We start from the raw sequence: 22,478 nt of genomic DNA, 5'->3' as shown, positions 1-22,478 counted from the left end.
GCAATTGCTGCAAAATGCTATAAAACCTGAGCCTGTTACCAATGTGTACAATTCATTAGACACATGTACTTCAGTTCAATTGGTATTTTTTAAGCACATTGTGCAGTACACTGTGGTTTGTCTGGTCATTAAAGATTATAATAATGAAAATCTTATATCTTAAAGATGATGATTTGGTAGAAAAAAAGTGTCACTCTAATACATTCCTCCAAATGGCAAATTTCATAAGGGTGTGTGGAGGAAGAGATCAGCTAAAGCTAGACGTCATTGGAAGATTTCTTGGTTTGAGTCTTAAAGGATGGATAAGGCCTGTTTCTTTTTTTATTTTCAAGGCACTGTTTTTTTTTTTAATTATATTTCCTCAAGAAAGGAAATTAAATTCTTTTTTTTTTGTTGTTGTTGTTGTTGTTGTTGCTGTTGTTGTTGTTGTTGCTATTTCTTGGGCCGCTCCCGCGGCATATGGAGATTCCCAGGCTAGGGGTTGAATCGGAGCTGTAGCCACCGGCCTACGCCAGAGCCACAGCAACGCGGGATCCGAGCCGTGTCTGCAACCTACACCGGATCGTTAACCCACTGAGCAAGGGCAGGGACCGAACCCGCAACCTCATGGTTCCTAGTCGGATTCGTTAACCACTGCGCCACGACGGGAACTCCAGGAAATTAAATTCTAAAAGCAAATGATTAGAAGTAATGTTATTTGTGACTTTTTGCTCAATCTTTTCTAGAAAAGAGATTTTACTTCCTAAAATAATGTTCACGAATGATGGCATAACGAGAAACAGCCCAAAATAAGGCATTACTGCTATACGTTCCTTGATATGTGCATCCTGATAAGAATATTGATGGCTTTAGACAATTCAAAATGATTCTGAATAAGGCGTCTTGAGTGGTGTGTAAAGCAGAGAAAGTACGGTGATTGTAACATGAGAGAACAGTGTTACACTTTGTTTGGATGATTCAGGTACTGTGGTTCCAGGGTTGAGAGCCTGGGCATCTGGAGAGACAGGATAGGGTGGGGAAGGAAAAGAGCAGAAGTGACTCTAGTGAAGTTCAAAAGGATGCCAATTAGACCCTCCTGAGAGGTCAGATGGAGACGTTTGAGTTCCAGTTATAACAAACTACTGTGCAATGTTAGCCTATTACTTGGATGATATCCATGACCTTATTATCCTTTTCATATACTCAGAATTCATTTTTTGTGATTCTAGAATGGAAAAAAAATAAGGAATGCCACATAATCTCCCTGGAAATATGTCTGTCTTCATACATCACATATAGCTGCGCACACATGGAATTTTTAAGTCTTACTCTGGTCATCCAGCTTGTCAACTCTGAATGACTCTCAGAAATTGGAAGCTGTGACCATATCTTGGGGATCTCTCTACTTGTTTTCGTTTGTTTTTGGTTTTTCTTGCAGTTCCCATAGCGTATGAAAGCTCCTAGGCCAGGGGTCAACCCCCGAGCCACACCAGTGAGTTGAGCCACAGCAGTTGCAATGCCAGATCCTTCACCCACTGAGCCACCAGGAAACTCCAGGATCTCTCCACTCTTACTGAGACATTAAACAGAGCAGAAAAGTTCTGAGTCCCAAGGGGCAGATTACCACTGTGAACTTAAGCACCAGTCTTCCCACAGCAGACAGGAGGTTGTTCAGACTGTAGAAAGAGACACAGTAGTGAATATGAGGAGGTGTCAGGTCAGGTGGTTTGCCTGTGTCACTAGTTCGGATTTCTAAGCTCAGCGTGGCTTTGTACATCTTTGTCTACAACTGACAAAGTTGCCCCATAAAGTATTAACTTTAAGTAACATTAAAAATTCGGTCACACTGGCCACATCACAAATGGTCAATAGCTACGTGGGGTTTGTAGTGGTCATCAGCAACAGAGCAGATAGAAAGCATTTCTGTCATTGCAGAAAGGTCTTTGTTACAAAACAGGCCTAGAGTCTGCTAGCTGACCTCTTCTTAGATAGGTCTTGGAGAACATGAGAAGCAAACGTGGACAGAGGAATGTTTTCATTTCTCTCCATACAATTCTTGCCTTTGCTTTCTGTGCCCTGGACAGCTGGGCAGTTTTGTTTTGTTTTTGTTGTTGTTTTGTTTTTTGTTTTTGTATTTTTGCTTCTTTAGGGCCCCATCTGTAGCATATGGAAGTTCTCACGCTAGGGGTCAAATCAAAGCAGCAACTGCCAGCCTCTACCACAGCCACAGCAATGTGGGGTCCGAGCCTTGTCTGTGACCTATACCATGGCTCATGGCAATGCTAGATCCTAACCCACTGAGCAAGGTCAGAGATCAAATCCACATCCTCATGGATACTAGTTGGATTCATTTCCACTGCACCACAAGGGGAACTCCTGGACAGTTTTTAATACCTGGAGCCATGGTAGAAAAGCAAACTGTCCAAACCCTCAATTTAACAGAAAGTAGAGAAGAAAGGCTCTCATAGTCTGATAAACAGACTGCATTTATAGCAGATTTTCTCCCTTCTCCTCACACCCATTCTCTGTCTCCTTTCAATACCCCTACTTGGTAGGTAGTGAGACTGTGATACATTTTTCATTTTGCCTGTGAAGAGCAAGGTGGACCTTTGATGGGTGCAGAGCTGAGTTGAGCAGGGAGGGTCAGGGACAACTTCTGAGCTTTAACCTCCCAACCTGTGAAGTACGCAGTTCGTCGCACTGATATTTACAGTCCTCTGCTGCTCATATAATTTCTAATTAATGGCTCCTCCCATACTCTTTGACTCAGAATGAAACTGAATCACTTTTTCCTTTAGAGTTTTTCTGTGTGTGTTTGTGTGTGTTCCCACTATGTTTAGACAAATATTCGAAGAGCTGAATACCAGGAAATTCATCTCATGTACTTTAAAAAAAAAATTGTAACCCATTCAATTACTGAATGATTACTGATTTCATTATCTATTGCTGCACCCAGACCACCTTAAAACCTAGTGGCTTAATATAACAGTAATACTTTTTTTTCTTTTTTCTTTTCTTTTCTTTTTTTTTTTTTCTTTTTTTTTTTTTTTTTTTTTTTTTTGCTCAGGAATCTCCGTTTGGAGCAGAATTCATTGGGAACCCTGTCCTCTCGTGTCTAGCACCTGAGTTGGGGAGACACCAAGGCTGGGATTGTCTCAATAGCTGGGGCTAGAAACATGCTTACTTTCATGTGGGGGAAGTTGATGCTGGCTATGAGCTGTGACCACTGCATACCAGAACACCTACACATGACCTCTCTACGCGGGCTAACGTGGGCTTCCTATCCGGAATGCATGTTCCACTTAAACAAGCTAGAAGTGCCTAATGCCATTATGACTTAGGCTCAGAAGTCAGGTAACATCACTCCTGCATCACTCTGCTAGTGAAGGCAGACCCAAAATCCTGTCTAGACTATCTAATCGGACCCTAAATCCACTGACCGATATCTTTATAAGAGTCAGGAGGGGGCATATTTGACACAGACAGAAGAGGAACAGGCTGTATGATGGCAGAGGCAGAGGTTGGTACAGCCACAAGGAATGCCCATAGCCTTTGGAAGAGGGAAAAGGCAAAGTAGGGATTCCATTCTAGTCTCCAGAGGGAGGGGAGCCCTGCCGACACCTGGATTTTGGACTTCTGTGCCCAAAAATGAGAGTTAATGAACTTCCAATATTTTAAGTCATTAGCTTATGCTCATTTGTATGGGAGCTACAGGAAACTAATACAGAGAGAGGGTTCTGGCCACCTGGAAAATACAAGTGGTCCCCAACTTAGGATGGTTCATTTATAATGATTCAACTTGATGATGTTGCAAGAGTGATATGCATTCAGTAGGTGGAGTTTTGCAGTTTGATGCTTTCCCAGGCTATGGATAGCTTATAACCACACCATCTTGTGTGAAAACAACCAATACTCTTACACCCCCTCTCTACCCTGGCAGCCACTCCGTTTTTCACTTTTAGTGCAGAATCCAATACATTACATGGCATATTCCATACTTGACTATAAAAGAGGTTTTGTGTTAGATGACTGTGCCCCCACTGTAGGCTTGTATAAGTGTTCTGATCACGTTTAAAGTCGGCTAGCCTAAGCTGTGATATTCAGTAGCTTAGGTGTATTAAATGCATTTTCAACAGACGGTGGGTTTTTCAAAATGTTAATAACCCTATTGTAATTATAGGAGGATATGTGCAATCTTCCACAACACTGCCACCCCCACCAACTTCTCTTGACCACACGTACACACACCTTCCACTGAACACAGTGCTTAGTGCCTACCTGTGTTCTCTTTTATTCTTCACAGTGATTCTGTGAGGGGGTGGGGGTGCTATTGCCTCCCCTTTATCTGTACGGAAACTAAAGCACAGAGAGCTTGCTTGACCTTACCAGCTTCTTCAGCCAGTAAGTAATAAGGTCAGTATATAGCTTGTATGTCTGTATACATACTATATACACAAGGATACGCCACATGTACATAGACGTACATATGTACAGGTATGCCTAACTTGAAAGGTGACGCTTTTAACTTTCTTCAGAAACGTTTCATGTCAAAAAATAAAATAAAGGTGTTATAACCAGTAATGTATTTACTCACAGAGTTTTCAGTGGTGCCGATGGTCATTACGTAGCAAGGGCTCATGAGAAGTGGGCATTTTTAAAAATATTTCGGTACCAGGTGAGTCACTGACTACCTCAAGCAGTTGCATCTTCCTAAATATTTTAAGAAATCATACTAACTACAGGACCAGCACCTGTGTTAAAAGAGTCATGGCTTGGTTGCCTTTTGAATGACATTTCTGCCATTGCTAAGCCACATGTGAATCATCTAACTAAGGAGTTGCTTTGATAAATAAGGAGTTAAAGAATAGGGATTCCACAGTAGGAGCATAGCCTCTCTGTTCAATAGAGAAACCTCCTAACTGGGACGTTTGAATAGGTAAAAGTATGCGTGTTAGCCAGCTTTTAATTATCAGTCAACTTTATTAAGTGGAAAACTCCTTAGCCTCTCTTAACAGTTGATTTGCTGGTAGTAGATGTTCTGGGTTTATTGTTACAGGATGGGTTAGCGAGTAGAACTTGGAGTCAGTTTAAGCCTTTTTCCATCAAAAACACTGCAGCAGAGCATTGAGTCATTTAATAGCCATTTACTAAGTGCTGAGTGTAGGCAGACACTGTGATGGAGCCCTCAAGGGTAGTTCTTGCCACACACACACACAAAACACACCAGTGGAAAAAAATACATAAAGTCATTTTATCATCACCATGTTGGCATAGTCATCACTTTGTTAGGTGCTTACTACTTACCAAAGAACCCAATAAGGGAGCACAGAACTCCATTCTATCTTCCCAACATCCCTTTTGGTTCACATCTGTTGTATTATGTGGTCTTCTGTGAGTATCCCTATGGGAGACACGTGGCAGGGAAAATTTAATTTTACTCTTTGGATTGGAGGGGCAGCTGGTGATCCATGATCTGCTTAAGCTCTCATGCATAAAAAGTACTGCGGTCAACCTCCTAACTTTCGAATAAATATGAATGAACAGTGAGCAGCAGAGCAGGTCAGCAAATACCTCTTGCAGACGCTAACCAGTCACTGTGCCAGTGACTATAGGATGTGTGGTAAAGACTCGGTGCATTTGTGAGGCCTTAGACGACCGTCATATTTGGGTTGGCCCGTTGCTAGAGTTTTGACTGTTAACATACCAACTGTAATTGGCCATGTTAAGTAAACATGTTTTCTCTCTCTGACATATTTCTTAATTCCAATATTTAAAAAAAAAAGAGCTCTTGCTAAAATCTAAAGGTAGAAGAAAATGATCATTTGGGTCACTCAGTCACTCACCAGGTTAAACCAAACTCATGCCATACCTCGTTGGTTGCTATTCAGTAAATGAATGCCCGATGGTTCCTATAAGCAATTTCAGATATCCTTAATGGACACCTGCCCTGCAGTTCTTGGCAAGAAGGGTTTATGAAAGCAGGGATAATGTATATCAAGTTCATTCACTGCTAGAGAGCCTTGGGTTTCTTTGTGATTCTCTTTGAAAAACAGTCTCTTAGTCTGGATTGAGTGAATGGTTCCTATTTGAGATCTTCAACGCTTCAAAATTGTTGTTAGTCTAGTTACTAGCTGTGACAGCCTAATGAGTGAGAAGCAGTTATTTACTCAACAAATGTTTGTTGAGCTCTTCCTGTGGGCCAAACACTGTACGAAAGGCTAGAGGTACAACAGAGAAGTAAATGCCGTCCCTTCTCACAGAGCTTGCTGTCTAGGGGGGAAGACTTAATCACACAATTAGACAAATAAATGTCAAAATGGTACTGTGATAAGTGGATGCTGTAAAAATGTATGAAGGGGTGATTTGCCATAATCCAAGACAGGATGATTTCCAAGACAGTATAGATGCTAAAGGTGAAACTGGACAAAGGCAAAAGAGATATTTGCAAGCTAGTAATATTATATGTGGATCCCTAGAAAGTCTGACAACGCTGGTTTCCTTTGGGAGAAGAGTTGGGTGGAGGTGGGAGGTGGGATGGCAAGGCAGGTGGCAGAAGCCAGGGGAAGGTGACTTTCCCTTGCTTTATATTTTCTATTGACATTTTGCAGATAGAATGTACTTATGTAATACTTGTGAGATTCAAAAAGTAAAAACACTGAGCTAAAAGGAAAAAGAGAAGAAAAATCATACATGGAAAAGGTGTATGGATGTGTCATGACAGTTGCTTCCTTTAAGGACCATCTGACTCCATTATGGTTGAATTTGGGACCTCATCTGTAAGGATAAATACAGACTGTAATTCCTCACACTTAATAAAAATACCGTCTGAGTTAGAAAAAAGGAGGTCGTTTTGAACAAGCCTTCTGCTTTTTTCATTGGCGCAAAAAGAGTTTGGCAGCTCACAAGGCCATTATTTGCAGACAGATTATTATCATTAGTGGGATGAAGTGTAGCGAGAGCTTACTCTGTGCCAGGCACATACTGAGCACCTATCACGGGGTATATTGTTTAATCCCTATCACAAACCTAGAAGATGGGTTCTCTCTCTGCCTTCCCCAGATGAGTAAATTGAGGCTTAGAAGAGAAGTCACGTCACCTTTTCTGTGGTTTCAGTAATTGACAGAGCTAGGATATGAAGGGGACCTGAACCCAGAACTCCTAATACGGTTACATCCTACACGCTCCTGTTATGCTGTACAGGCTGAGGTCACTGTCTTTGTTCTTTGGAGCTTCTGTGCATCACCCCTGCCCCCGTTTGTGGCATTATTGGGATGGTTCAGGGAGTCAACAGCAGGGCACATGCAGAACACTGATGGTCTGACATAGCCTTATGACAATTTCTAGAACCTTCTAAGTGCCCACATGTTAGGATGAATACTTCTTAGTCCCAGCTGCTGGTATGCCTCCTCAACGATATACTGAGACCTTGTCTTCTCTGTTTTCTAATGGACCTTATTGATTCTCTACTCTCATACTGGACAAATCATTTACTGAACTTAGGTTCATAGGCCTCACACCAGCAGACATAATTACTCTCGAGCAAATCCTCTCAGTCTAGACTGCCCAGCTTCTTGGCACATTTTCCATTACGCTTCCATTGGCCAGAGTTTTTCTGAAGCCCTGGTGCCAACAGATGCCTTGGAAGGATCCTGGTGTATGAAAAAACGTAACATTAGAGAAGGTGGTGGTGTGGTTTAATAGGCTTTAGAGAAAATAGCCCTGGGTTCAGACTTCAGCTTTGCTGCTGGTGAACCAGGTGCCCTTGGAAACAGAGATTAACTTCTTTGCACTTTGCTTTGCTTATTTGTAGTAGTGGAATTCAGAATACCTGCTTTGCAGAGCTGTGTTAAAAATTGGAGGTAACCAGAAAGTAGAACATGGTAGCACCCAGAAAATTCTTATTAGTAGTAGTGGTAGTAGTATTTTTGGTTAACTTGAACAGCTGGAGAATTGCCTTACCAAGAAGAGGATTCAGTTGTGAAAATTCAGCACAGAGTCATAAGCTCACTTTTAAAGGAATGACTAATGGAGTCTTAAAAGCATATTTAAATTGGGTGCGGCTGAAAAATCACCCTTGCTCCAAGAATTACTGTCACTCCAATATTCTTTTCTGTGTACATTATTGCTGATACAACTTGAAACAGAACTGTGTTTTTAAAAACAGGGAACAATAACCATTTTAGTGGTTGAGATGGCCTATAAAGAAGCAAACTACTAAATAAACAAAATAATTATGTGTTCTGATATGTCCTCTGAAGGAAATAGAGAGATGTGACGCTGTGTAATTGGGCATGGCTTGCTTCAGACACAGATTCACACATGCGTCTCAGGAGAGGTGAAGTTTAGTAGAAGCCTGAAGAATGGATTGTGACAACCAAAAAGAGCTGAGGGAGATTCCAGGCACAGGGAGAGGCAAGTTCAAAGTCCCCAGTGGGGAGAAGGAATAGTCTCTCTTGTAGAGATGAGAAGGGGAAATCTCCCTTCAGTATTGACTGTAGGATGGGGCAGCCTTATGAGAGGCAGTGAAGAAACAACACACTTGCACTTGGGTCCCTGCTTTGTCCTGTGTCATTTATAAGAGGCCATTTGACCTTGAGTGGTTTTTCCTGATTTGTGTGACGATGCTTACATAGGGTGGTTCAAAATCTAGCTTTCTTGGAAGCCCTGTGCCTGTAGCTAGTCCATTCAAAGCTGATATGCCTGTCAGGAAGATTGGTTGTCCAAAGGCCCTGGAAATACTGACGATGGTGCAATAGCTGCTAACCTAGCCTCTGAGATGGCACCATCGTAGAAAACTTTTCAGGAGCAGTTTATGGAGAGAAGTTTATGAATATACATTCCACTAGTTAGTTTGTTTTTGCAGTGTCCACAGCAACTTTAAAGTATTGTAAATGGGCTCCACTGTCTAATCAGGGAATTATAGCAGTCTATTAATTGCCATTTCTGATTATTTGCATTTAATTAAGGGATACTCTTGAGAAAACGAAGGACAGCGTAACCTCAAACTATGGCTTTACATCTTGGATAATTGACTATAATTTGTCTTTGCAGCTTTCCTAAATTGTTTATTTCTCCAGATGGTTCCTAAAAACTATGATTTTACCCCTTTCCTTTCAACAGATGACCAGGGGTTTCTCATAAAAGCTCAGATGGTTTATTTTTTTCAACTAAATTAAAGCATAATTAGCCCCAAATCCAGATCTGCAATGTATTTATAAAATTGATACAAGCATAATTAATTTCAGTTAATTGTATAAATAGCTTTTCTGTGCAAACAGTAATCTTTTCTCTGCTGACCTCCTAATGTCAGCTTTCAGGTTATTTATGTTTCTAGCCTTCCTCGGTAATGCTAAATCAACTTGCATAATTCTAAAAGTATTACTCTTTCCTTTGATTTATGACTTTTATCATGGAAGTCAGTGATTACCTCGGCAACCCATGTTTCCTGTTTTGAAAATGCAATGAAAAACGTGTGCGAGAATAGGATTGCTTCTGTTTTGATGGAAGTCCCAAAGCAAATTAGAAAAGTGATTTTGATATGTCCTCCCAAGCCCACCCCTTCTCAAAAAGTTACCCAAGCTTTTTTAGTCTATTTGAAAGACAGTGGAGATCACACCGATCAGCTGCATGTCGAGAAGAATAGCTATTATTTTTCAAATCTCCTGATCGTTCCAGGATTTCTCTTCTGGAGAGGAATAACTAACTTTACCATACACTGAGGCTGATTCTCTTGCTGCAGACGCTGTTCCCTTTGCAGAAGTCTTTAGAGAGCCACATTTAATTTCAAGGAATTTTCCCTAAAAGCATACCTTCTCACTCAACTCTAAATTAAACTTTCTTATGAATTAGTTCCCCCATCATTTCCTTAAAAATTCTCACACGGATACTGAGGCTGGTAAAAGTCTTCCTTTTTCTCTCTTCCTTGTTAATTTTCAGTAGGGGAGTGATTATTGCTTTTGGAGCTCTTTCAGAAGACCCAGAAGCTTCTTTCCCACAAGCGCCCAGCAAGACTCACCATCTGTCTCACAGGCCTGAATGATGTCACGTGCCCATCTCTGGACCAGTAACTGTGGCCTGGAAGCATGATTATAATCACTGGCTTAGGCATGAGTCACAAATCCCTTGCCTTGTACCCAGAGCCTCTTGCAGGGAGGTCTGAGAGAAGAATAAAAAGGAGGTCATCCGAAATGAGGTGATGGGGGTGATGGGAAGGCAATCACAGGTGCATCTCATGGAGCTGAATGACTGCATATTTTTTTCTGGGATGATAACAGCAGAAGCCTGGGGAGCCTCTTGACTTTAGAGTGACTTTTGCCTCAAGGTGGTCAGTGTATGTGAATTTGTAATCTAAAAAGTGCTCTTCCTTGTTATATTTCTCCAAGGTTCATTAACAACCAGTATTATAGAACCAATTCAAAAGGAACATGTTTTCAGTGACCATCTTATGATTAGCTTCAGGGCTACATTTTTTAAAATGCTTAATGAAATCTATGGGATATTTCGAAAGAATGTGGCACTTGGCAAAATTGGCTTTGGGGGCCGTGCATGGCTTATAGTTGGAAGGACAAGTGTCTGACAGTTGCATGAATTGAAAAACCTTTGGTCCATCTCTAGGCTGCAGTCAGCCGTAAGCTGTTGAAAAAAATTCAGTATGTGTCTGACTTTCAAAGGATCTATAGAGGTTTAGTACCTGTTCAGTCTTGTACACAGACTCTAGGAAGGTCGTTTTCCCCTATGTGTATAAAGACAGCCTCCCTACCTTTGTGGGGTTTTTGCTCATTTCAGAGCATAAGAAATGGGAACTGGCTATTGTTAGTGACAGGACAGTGCTTCAAGAATAATGAGAGTGACTATTCCTTCTCCCTCAGGATTGGTAAAGCAGAAGTACCCACATACTTGGTAGCTCTTTCTAAATAGCTATCATTACCACTTTCTTTCCAGAACCATGTGCAGTCTCATCATTATTAAAGTCAGGACACTTGAGTTATGGTCTGGGCTTTGTCACAAGCTCTGGGACACTACTTGTCCCCTCTGGGCATCCTGGTACATGCTGATAAAATGGAGAGTTTCAAAGGCACACAGAATCAAGTTACAGCTCGGGTAGCTTTTATCTTGAGAGTTGTAAACATCTGGAAGGGAAAAATGTTAAAAAAAAAAAAAGACACGTGGTTTAAAAATCTGTAGCTTCTCTTAGCTATCTACCTAAAATGTCCAAGATAAAGCAAAAAGTGAGGAATTATTCCATCATCAAACTAGGAATGCATTCAGTCTCTCACTAAACTCTTGGAAGGATTTTCATGAACCTTTAAAGTTTATGGAACTGCATTAAAAGACACAGTTAAAGATAATGTATGTTAAGCTATCAGAAATAGAGAGTTCTTCCCCTCATTAAAAGCTTCTTAAGAGATGCTTTAACTTCGGACTCATATTTGTGCCCTGGATACAATATCCAGTATAAGTAACAACTGGGAAGATGAATATTTCTTCATCTTTTCTTTGTGGTTGCTGTTTTTGTGTCAATCTGTTCTTCACTTCTCTTACCCCACAGGGAATACACACAAGCATATATACGCATCCATATATACCTAAGACGCATATGCACAAAAACACATACACATGTATAGACATACAAGTACACATATTTATGCATAGTAATAGGCATGCATCTATGTACACACACATACATATATATATGCATACAAATACACACACATATACATATATATATATATATATATATATATATACACACAAACTTTGAGAGGCTACAGTCCCTAAAAAATCACCACCTGAAATAGAAATGAGCCAAGGCATTTTGTGTTTCAGGAAATGCAGTTCCTGTGTAGAAAGATCTTTCTGCAAGAGAAGGCACAAGGATTCATGAGTAACCAAGCAAACTGGAGAAACTTGTCCTTCATGAATTTCCTCTGTTCAAAGCGTGAAAGATGAGACTTTCATGACACCTGAAGGACACTTTAAGCTATGGGGGTGAGAAGGGCATTCTGTCACTGTTCACAGGGACAGAGGATACACACGGAAGCAGCATCACACCCGAATGAGTCTTTCTCCTTTGTGTGAATAGAGGCAATACAGAACCTGTGGACAAGACTTCAAGGTAAGGAACAGGCGCACCCTAAAGCCATGAGAAAAAGCACCCTGCTGGGAATGATGTGCTTTACACATCAGAAGAAAGGTTTAGAAAACTGAGGGGCAGGTGGTGGTGAAAGGCAGATATGTTGAAGTGCTTTCTCTGAAGCAGAAGAAAGGAAATGCATCAGGAAAAGTCAGGCAGAGACAAAAAGGTCATAGAATCCAGGAAATAGGAAACCTTGCAAGGGACTGAAAAGGCAGTAATGGAATTAAAACCCACTATGGAGCCAGCAAAGAATACATATTGAGCAAACATAAATCAGCTAAATGAAGAATTAAAATGAAGTGCTTCCCCAGAATGAATGAGGAAGAAAAGCGACAAAGCCCAAGAAAATAAAGGTTTAAAAAAAAAAAAGCGGAGAGAGAATGGGATACAGAAGTTTTTCCCAAGAACTTCTCATCCCATAGAAATTCCCAAGGAGCAGATGAGAATTGAGACCAATATGTCAAAGACGTAATCAAGGAACATTTTTCTGAGCTGGACATGTTTAAAAGTTTCATTGAGAGCCAGTTTAAATAAATTGAAAGACAACCACACCCAAATATTTCCAGACCAAATAGATAATATCCAATGTAAAAATAGAAAAATCTTACCAAAGAACAAAAGTCATGCTGATCACAGGATTCTCCTTTAGAGTAAGTAGAAAACAGTGGACTATCTAAGTATTTCCGAAGGGAAGAATGGATCCCAAGAATGCATATTCCCATGTATTGCTTACATTGTTAGAGGAAAACTGATAGCCTTTCTGATTATTCCAAGCCTCACAAAACATACCTTTTACCATCTCTGTTTGATCCAGCCAACTTAAAACTAAATCCAAAAGACCCCTAAAAAAGAAGTTGTGATATGAAATAACTGATGAGCCAGCTTTAAAACTGTCTACAGGTGAACTACGTCTAAATGCTTTTAGAAAATTATAATTTGCAATTATAAACAGGTAAAAAATGGTGTTAATATATTAAATAATCTAAAAACTGGTGTCCGAGATGCCAGAATACATCCTCAGAGACCCAACAGCAGTTGATAGGGGATGTGGGCGGCGGGACGGGGGGAAGATGTCAATTTGGGCAAAATTCTGTGTACTATACCGGTTCGATTTAAAAACCATTATTTCTGCCTTTACTTCGACAGTGAATGAAATGTGACTTAAGGTTAAAAAAAAAAAACTGAGTATATTTCTTTTAAATGTGGGGGCAGAGAAAGAAGAAATGGTAATTCAAAAGCCAGACAGGATGTGCTAAACAGACAAAGCATGAAGGGTATTCAGATTAATTTAAAAGACTCAGTCTAATTAAACTGCTAATTCTAACATGGACTCAAGCATGTAGCTTCATGGCATATCTGAGTATGCAGAGCATCATTTAGTCATACATCTTTGATGGGGAAAGTTGCTGAGACATCCTGCACTGCTCCCTCCTGCAGTATGGACGGTCTTCCCTGGGTGTACTGCGTGTCAGTCCTGACCACTGGTCCTAACCACAAGCAGGCAGGAAGTCAGGGGCAGGCTCAGCCATGGTGGAGCCACCCCAGAGACGTGTCTTGTGTGTCCCACTCTGCTGTGGTTGTTGTAAACCAAATAGTTTCTGGTGGGGCCAGTCAGGGCTCGGTGACGCAGCATGAGCCTTGTGCCAGGAATAAATGGCATGACTTATCTAAGCTAAGTTGGAACTTCAGAAGCACTGTGGAATCTGTACCCTTATGTGGAAACCACTGTTCTTAGTTCTTTGGCACTTTAAATATTCTTTCCTATTTTAGTGAGAAGCTTCTTGGGAAGCACTAAGGCCCATTCCAGCTTTTCTAACCAAAAACTAGGACTTCTTTTCAGTGTTTTCTGCCTGAATAGTCTGTACTATATGCTTTAGTACATACATACATTTTTTTTTCTCTTCCAATATTAAATGTCTCTTTCAGAGAAAACTTCTATCCTAAAAAGAGGGAGGACAAGCTTCTCAGTCATTCAGAGTAATTTTCTCATTCTTTGGGGGCCTCTGAAGCACCATTTCTTGAATGGCAGTAACACTTCATCTACCAAAAGCAGTGGGGTAGACCAGGTGATTTCCTGTGACTCCTTCTAGCCCTCAGATCTGTGAGTGTTTGTGAGTGGCTATGCATATGGGAGTGCACTGAAGTTTAACAAAGATAACAGATTGTTGCCCACTTCATGACAAGGGTTGGGAATGACTTCTTGACTCACCCCAGGGCTGAGAATCCAGTTGTGAACATAGTTAGCACTCCGATAGAGACTTGGGTTCATGATACCATATTTCCTCATGGTCACTTAAGGATACAGGAGTAAATTGAAGGGGAAATTTGGGGCTTTGGATGAGGAGTCACGAGGTCCACTTGGCAGATCTGTATTTAATGTGGCCTAAGACCATCCACTTAGATTCTTCTGGGTTAAATTTCCTCTTGTGAAATGAAAGGTTTGGGTTACATCAGGAATTATGGGCTGGTAGTTGACCAAACTGGCTAGCATTCAGAGTGTTATAATTTTGTGGTGGTTGTTGTTATTAATGTGGAAAGCTTTTAGAGGAGGTGAATAATCCCCGTGTTTCCCTACTGTCCTTACCATTCCCTATTGCAAACCCCCACTCATACCACTCACCTGTATTTGCACTATTAACCTTTATAGACATTTGGTAGTAATCTTAAAAAAATGGATATCACGGTTTTAGCATTATCTTTTCCACTGTGAAAACTCTGGAGGGTCAATGTGAAAAGGTATTTTTAATAGACTTTGGAGATTAAAAACTATTCCACTAATTACAATGGATTGATATGGGGGGGGGGCAACCTAGGAAGACACACCAGAGAAATTCCAAACAGGTTTTAAAATGGAAATGGGAAAGCTGAATCAGTCTACTTGCCTTCAGGTGCCTTTTCTTCATAGTCGTTAGTTTGTTCTGAACAATGCCAAAATGGTCCTAATGGCCCCAGTCACAGGAGCTATTACAGGTTGTCTTACTTGGTTATATTCTTTTCTGCTTTAAATTGTTAATGATTCAGCATTTCACGGTTTGAGTCAGGTGCTCTCAGAGGGCTCTTCTCTTAAAGGTCACTCACTCTCCAGAAACCCACATCCAAGATTAAGATTGCAGATTTTGCTCAGTGACCTTGGGAGAATAATTATTTATTAGAAACAGGACTCAGGGGACACTGCTCTATGGCAGGAGACTCCTGGTTGGCAAATGCCAGGAAAAGAAGAGACTGGTGGAAAACAAAACAAAACAAAACAGGATTTCTGAGAGGGGTGGGGACCATGGGATTGAGGCTATCTTTAACAGAGGGTTGTAAGTTGCTAATGAAGAAGGTAGACCATTCCTTGTGTGCCAAACTTAGCTAAGATCTACCTCTCCAGACCCTAGGAGCTAAACCCTATTATCACAAGGTAACCAGTGAGGAAACTGAGGCTTAGAGAGTTGAGGTAAACTGTCTATGGAAGACTGCATTCAGAGTTTGCATAGTATTTCAGGAAGAGCATGTAACTATTCTCTGCACACCGGTGCCTAATGAATGATTTATGCATTTTATTCATTTATTATGATGTTATGATGTCTGCAAATAAGTTCCCAGTCAGTCTTGACATAAGGACCCTTTTTTCACCTGCATAGAATTGTCAGTATGAAATCTACAAGGCTGAAACATCCACATTCCAAGAAGAAGTGCAGGTGGATGCATGATGCTCTTTTTAAGGACTTTTTAAAGAGAGATCATTTTATGACATTAATAGAAACAAAAAGAGGACAAGAAAAGAAGAGATTCTGTGAACCAACTGAACAAGAGTGATGAGAAAGTGGAATATTAATGTAGTTAGCAAACCGGTATGCATTTAAAAATAATTGGATGCTGTTTCCTAAGATGCAGTGGGAGGCCAATAGAGGATTTATTGGGGTTTTTTTCTTTCCTACTTGCAAACAGCAAGTGGATGATTCATGTACTGGAGGAACAAAAAAAAACAATGTGTTTTTTTTTTTAATTTTAATGACATGCAGTTACCAACTTAGGTTTCTATTTTTATCATACCCCATTCCCTGAACATGTTTTTCCCTTATTTAGGAAACCTGCAACTACAAATAAGTTCAATTCATTTTCCTACCTTTTTACTAAATACAGAGAACAATGCCTATATAACCATGCCTGGAGATTATTTTCAGCTAGATTGAGAGCAGTTCACATAGACAGTCCTCTGGTATTTGCATCATGCAAAACCAGATTTTTTTTTTGCAGGGGGGAGGAGTGAACCCGAGGCATATGGAGGCTCCCAGGCTAGGGGTCCAATTGGAGCTGTAGCTGCTGGCCTATGCCAGAGCCACAGCAATGCCAGATCCGAACCTACACCACAGTTCATGGCAATGCTGGATCCTTAACCCACTGAGCAAGCCCAGGGATCGAACCCACAACTTCATGGTTCCTAGTCGGATTCCTTTCCCCATCACCACAGTGGGAACTCCCAGATTTGTTTTTTACTCATTCTGGAAGATGTTTGTTTTTAGGATTTTTTTTTTACAATGTAAATTGATTATTATATCCCAAGACCAATAATTTTAGGATTGGTGTAGAGAAAAATTGTTAATTCCTTTCATGTTGCTTGGAAGGAGTGGAAACTAGGAGAAGGGCTGTAAGTCTAGGACCTGTTTGGCATGATTTAAGGTTTCCTCTTGGAGGCCATGTATATCTAGGACGAGAGCCATAGCCAGGAGAGACGAGAGAGACAAAAGTGGGACTGAACACAGGTCTCTCTGCTCGCTGCTTGAAAATCAATACCCGAGAGGCAGTTGTTGCTATAAAAGAAAGTTGTTTTTAGTCAGAGTGCCAGCAGTCTAGGGAAATGATAAATTCCATATCCCCCCAAAGCCAACTCCGAAGATTCTGCTCAGTCAGGAAAGTTCTTTTTTAAAGGAAAAAAAAAGAAGTCATCTCAGTTAATCATTGAGACAGGGAGTCAGAGTCATTGCCATCTCCCACAGCCTGCAGGGTCTTCAGTCAACTTCTTGTGATCTTTCTTCGATGTTATCTTCTTCACACAGTTTGTCCACACCATTTATTCACCAGATTCTGGAAGGGGACTCTAGGGGAGGGTGCTGGTCATCTGATAATTACTTAATCTTCATTTCTATTTCTTTGATCTACAGAGAGAATCAACAGGTTGGGCAAGGTATTGTGTGAGCAAAAGATTTGATAGATGTACCACAGAGCAGTAGCACATGCGAGCACCTGATTGAAAAGTTCGTTACAATGTAGCCTTGCTAAATTGGCAAGAAAAAGGTTTTTCCTGCAAAGGGCAGCTTATGGAAGTGTCAGCTATGCACCGCCCCCGATGTTGTGTTGAAATTGCTCCTGTAGTGAAGTGGGGAGGCGAGCTGAGAATTGGAACTTGAGTCCGGTCCTTGGTATCTAACAAAGTGCCTCCAGAACCTAAGTTTGCAAAGCTGACTCTGAGTCGGCATTTTGCCTCTCCTCCCATAGTGCTGGAAAAGTTTATCTCCTTTTAAATGTTTCTCCTGCCTTTCTTGCCTGCCTCCTTCATTTTCGCTTCAACCACTGTCACCCAGGCCCTCTCTAATCTCACTTATTCCCCCTGGCCTCAGCAGTCTTGGCCTTGCCCACCAACCTTTCTTAAGGGCTACTTTAACGTGTCACTCTCCTCCTCAAAATGGTCATCAATTCCTGATTGTTGACTGTATGAGGACGAAACTCCTCTGCCTCACTTGGAGGGCTCCCTACTGCAGCCGTTGCTCCTCTTGCCCACTTAACTTTGCACATTCTCTAAGGAATGTCCCCCCAATCCCCTTAGGGTGATGTATTGTGCTCCTGTGATCTCCATGCTTTTGGGGCCCTTGCTTAGTAGATCTTTGACTTTCATAGAACAAAAGATGGAGGACACAATAGCCTGTGTTACCACAGTAAGCTGCCTGTCATATGTTGAATTTTGACTTTCACAGAGCCACTGACTAAGGCTTCAAGTTATTCTGTAGTGACTGCCAAGTCCAGGTCCCCATCCGTTTTCATTGTAAAAATGTACTGTCTTGTCTTTAATTCTGTTAATATTTAGAAAAATAAGACATCATTTAGTATTAATGATGCACAGCTGAGGTCTCAAGACTGTTGAGGCAAAGTGGGGCATCTCTAGGTGTGTTGACGAGGAGTATTCTCTCTTGGGTCCTCTTCGAATTTAAGCTAGCTGATTTGTGAAATTATAACGGAAAAGAGCGCAAGGAAAGGACATAATGAAATAGAGAAAATGTATCTTTGAAGACTGTTCAAAAGGGATGGCATAGTAGGACTTATGTTTTGTAGTATCTTTCTGGCTTTTATCCATTATTCGAATTGCTTACATTATGCTGACACACCTTTTAACAAGTGGTTCGTTGAGGAAAGACAGCCTTAGAGGCATCAAAAATGGGTAACTTTTACCACAGTTCTTACCTGTCACTTCACCACTCCCTTCCGTCCTTTAGGAAACTATTAGTCGGGGCTTGTTTGATGTACCTTCTCCCGGAAGCTGTCTTTCATTTGTGTTTGGATTTTTGCCTCTTTCTCAGTTTGGGCTGCTGAGAAATGACAATAGCAGAGATCAACCCAGTTAATGTTTTCTTGTAAAACAGTTTTATAGGTATTTCTTGCCAGTGAGGTAAATACATCAACCAATAATTTAATTCCTTCCACACAGGGATAACAATGTACCAGAAAAGTATCTGCTTTGAGGGGACATAAGGCTATTTTAGCTCGTTATCTCAGAACTCTGGGACTTAACTTTGCCTCCTATAAATTAAGTATTTTGAAGCTTTTGAAAACTCTGTTCTGCATTTTGTCAGGGTACGGAGTGCCTTCCGTTTACTACCCATTGGGCATTATAGTTTATTTTGTTCATTCTCAGTGCATCTCTTTCAAGCTTAAAGAGCTTCGAATGAGGGTTTACATGTCTCTATTCTGTTCCCTTTAGGTCTGTCTTGATTTTGATCGTCTATCATTCCTTTGCCCTTGTGTTTTCTGCCTGAGATACCCTAATGAAGATGACATTTTATAAAATGTAGGGAAATGTAGTGATTTGCATCTTCTTTTGTACCATCCCAGAGGGATAGGATAGCGATTCTTAGTCATTAGAGGTATTTGGAATTTAAATGCACAGTTAACAGTCGATCATAATTTAGTTGTCCAGACATTAGAGTAGGTTTCATTTATGTTGATGTTAGCATTCATGTCTTTTAGGTAATTGACAGAAGAGTATAATTTCCTCTCAAAGATCTCTGTAAGGGAGGACACTTGCCAATGCAATTATATTTCCAATTTCCCATTTCTTTTTCTTTAACCTCCAATAATTCTGCTGGACTTTTAAAGAAAAGCATGATCTCATATTATTTTTATATCTATCCTTAGTCAATGCTAATTTTAGTTTTTAATGCTTCCTCTTTAGTATTTCTTCTTCTATTGATTTGGTAGGAGTTACCTTTAATCACTTCAAAGTAAGTAATGCATTAAGGCCACCCAAGGCTAGCCTATATTTGGAAAAAAAATCACTCCATTTAAGAATTAATTTAACAAGAGCCTGTTACACTTTTTACTTTGGAAATTCACCAGGAATTTTTTTTCCCCACCTCCATGAAAGCATTTATTATCCAGAATAAATTAGGCCTAATTTTAGAGAATGCCACAGTGAGCAAAACTCCCTTAAATTTCCAGAAATCGCCATGACGCTGACTATAATAATAATAATGTTTAAGCATCCCAGGATTTGGGCACCGAAAGGGAATGGGTGGGTAGCACTTGTAACTAGAAGGCCATCTCTACACTTCGGATGTCGTAGAGCCGCTTAAGCCGTCACATGAGGCACAGAAAGGGAGCTCTTGTTAACTCTGGCCAAGGGATGCCGTCTTTCCTGGATGGCAGGAGTTTGAGTCTGTGTTATGTCTGTGACCCTCGTGACGAGCACAGCCCCCGGTGGTGAACATGGAGAGGCGGGCACGGAAAGACCACGCAGACTGTGCTGTTCTGACAAGAAAGTGGAAACCCAGATCTGAGGTACCTCTTTCAAGATTCTCTGCTGAGAAGGGCACTAGAGAAATTGAGTAGAAGCTAGAGGCGGAGGTGTGGTACCAACAGACCTTTTATTTTTATTTGAGACAGGCAGTAACTATGATGCAGATGGTACCCACAGGAGGGTAATGATGCCAGAGAAAGAGGGAAGCAAGACCTGAGGAGGAGGAAAGGGTTCATGATGCAAAAAAGTGTCTGTCCGTGACGTCAGTATCCAGATTATGCATTTCACGCTGTACCCTAAGATGTTTTAACTCTTAGTGGCTTCCTTACCTCAAAACTGCACTCCAGAAGATGTCTGTGGAACAAGGCCACCCATGCCTGGCTGGGTACGAGTAACTGGCATTTGGGGATCTTAAGAGCTGTGGAGAAAGTGGTAAATGATCAAGTATAGCACAAAGCAAAAGAAATCTGTGGGGGTAATTTGTCACCTTGGTGGCAAAATATGAATACTTTTTTTTTTTTGATGAGCAGCTATTGAGTTTTCATTCTCCTCCTAGAGCAACAGAAACCTAGCAAATTGTTTGCAACTATTATTTTTCACTATTTGGCCTATTTATATGTAGGAAAAAAAAAGAGAGGTTGTTTCTGACTTTTACTAATAACAAAGTAAAATCATAATTTTTTTAAAAGTCTGAATTGTTACCTTACAACCGAGCAATCCCACTCTTGGGCATATATCCAGATAAAACTTCCCTTGAAAAAGACACATGCACCCATATGTTCATTGCAGCACTATTCACAATAGTCAAGACATGGAAACAAAATAAATGTCATTGACAGATTAATGGATTAAGAAGATGTGGTATATAAACACAGTGGAATACTAGTCAGCCATAAAAAGAACAAAATAATGCCTTTTGTAGCAACATGGATGGAACTAGAGACTCTGATACTAAATGAAGTTAGTCAGAGAAAGACAAATATACTATGATATCACTTATACCTGGAATCTAGGATGTGACACAAATGAACACTTCCACAGAAAAGAAACTCATGGACTTGGAGAACAGACTTGTGGTTGCCGAGGGGGAGGGGGAGGGGGAGGGAGTGGGATGGACTGGGAATTTGGGGTGAATAGATGCAAACTACTGCATTTGGAATGGATAAGCAGTGAGATCCTGCTGCATAGCACTGGGAACTATATCTAGTCACTTGTGATGGAGCATGATGGAGGATAATGCGTACACTTTGCTGTACACTAGAAAATTGACAGAACACTGTAAACTAACTGTAATGGAAAAAATAAAAATCCTTAACAAATAAAAACGTAAATAAAAATACCTGAGGATAGGAATTTTGTCCTACTCATATTTTCTGAAGACCTTTTTTAAAATGGTCCCAGACACATGGAAATCCTTGGATGTATACATGTTGAGTTGAATTGAATTGGGTTAAATGAATACAATGTCAGTTTAAAGGGGGGCTTAAAATGAATACAGTGAAGGAACACACTGGTATCCATTGGAATATGTGTCCACTTTTTGGGGCCAATTTTCTATGTCTCTGTTAGTATATCCTTAGGCAGCATAGTGCTGTCTAGATGGTGGAATTAAATTTTAATTTTCGTCTTCATATAATAACAAAAAAAAGTCTGAGTTGTTTCTTAAAGCAGACGCCTCCTTTATGAAGAAGTAACACAAAGCAATACTCTTTTTGTTCGCCAAACCATGACAGCTACCACCGCGACAGCTGGAATATGAGCCATTGTAAGTCAAAATTCACAGATTCTCTTGCTGGTGGCCTTCAGGTCTGAGAAGGGTGATTTTATTTCATTCTATTTTAAATTTAATTTTATTGGAGTATAGTTGATTTACAATGTTGTATTTGTTTCAGGATACAGCGAAATGAGTCAGTCATATGTATAAATATATCCATTCCGTTTTCCCTTGTAGGTTATTAGAAAATACTGGGTATATTTTCTTGTGCTACATAGTAGGTTCATGTTAATTACCTATTTTATATGGTAGTGTGTAGAACCTATCCTCACCATCCCAATTCTTCACTCCTGATAGTTTCACCTATGGTAGCCATAAGATTGGTTTCGAAATCTGTGAGTTTGTTTCTGTTTTATAAATAAGTTTTTTGTATCATTTTATTAGATTCCACATAGAAGTGATATCATATGATATTTTTCTTTTTCTTTCTGACTTGAGAAGGGCAATTTTAAATAAACACATGTGGCATATTTGAAATGAATTACAGCCAAAATGAGTATTGAACCCACTTACAACAGAACATTATTCTTCGCACTCTTTTATGGAAACCTCTGTGTTTGTGTGTGTGTAAAATATTAAATTTATAGCAAAGTTAC

At 40.4% G+C, this 22,478-nt stretch overlaps 1 protein-coding gene across 3 annotated transcripts in view; it reads left to right on the top strand.

Moving 5' to 3' along the window:
* SGCD (sarcoglycan delta) overlaps positions 1 to 22,478 on the top strand; it is a 1,033,728-nt gene that overhangs the window by 625,672 nt on the left and 385,578 nt on the right. The window lies entirely within an intron of this gene.

This window comes from Sus scrofa, chromosome 16 (assembly GCF_000003025.6).
Source record: "Sus scrofa isolate TJ Tabasco breed Duroc chromosome 16, Sscrofa11.1, whole genome shotgun sequence".
In the NCBI taxonomy this organism is placed as follows: Eukaryota; Metazoa; Chordata; class Mammalia; order Artiodactyla; family Suidae; genus Sus; species Sus scrofa.
This window is presented reverse-complemented; position numbering and strand designations above follow the sequence as displayed.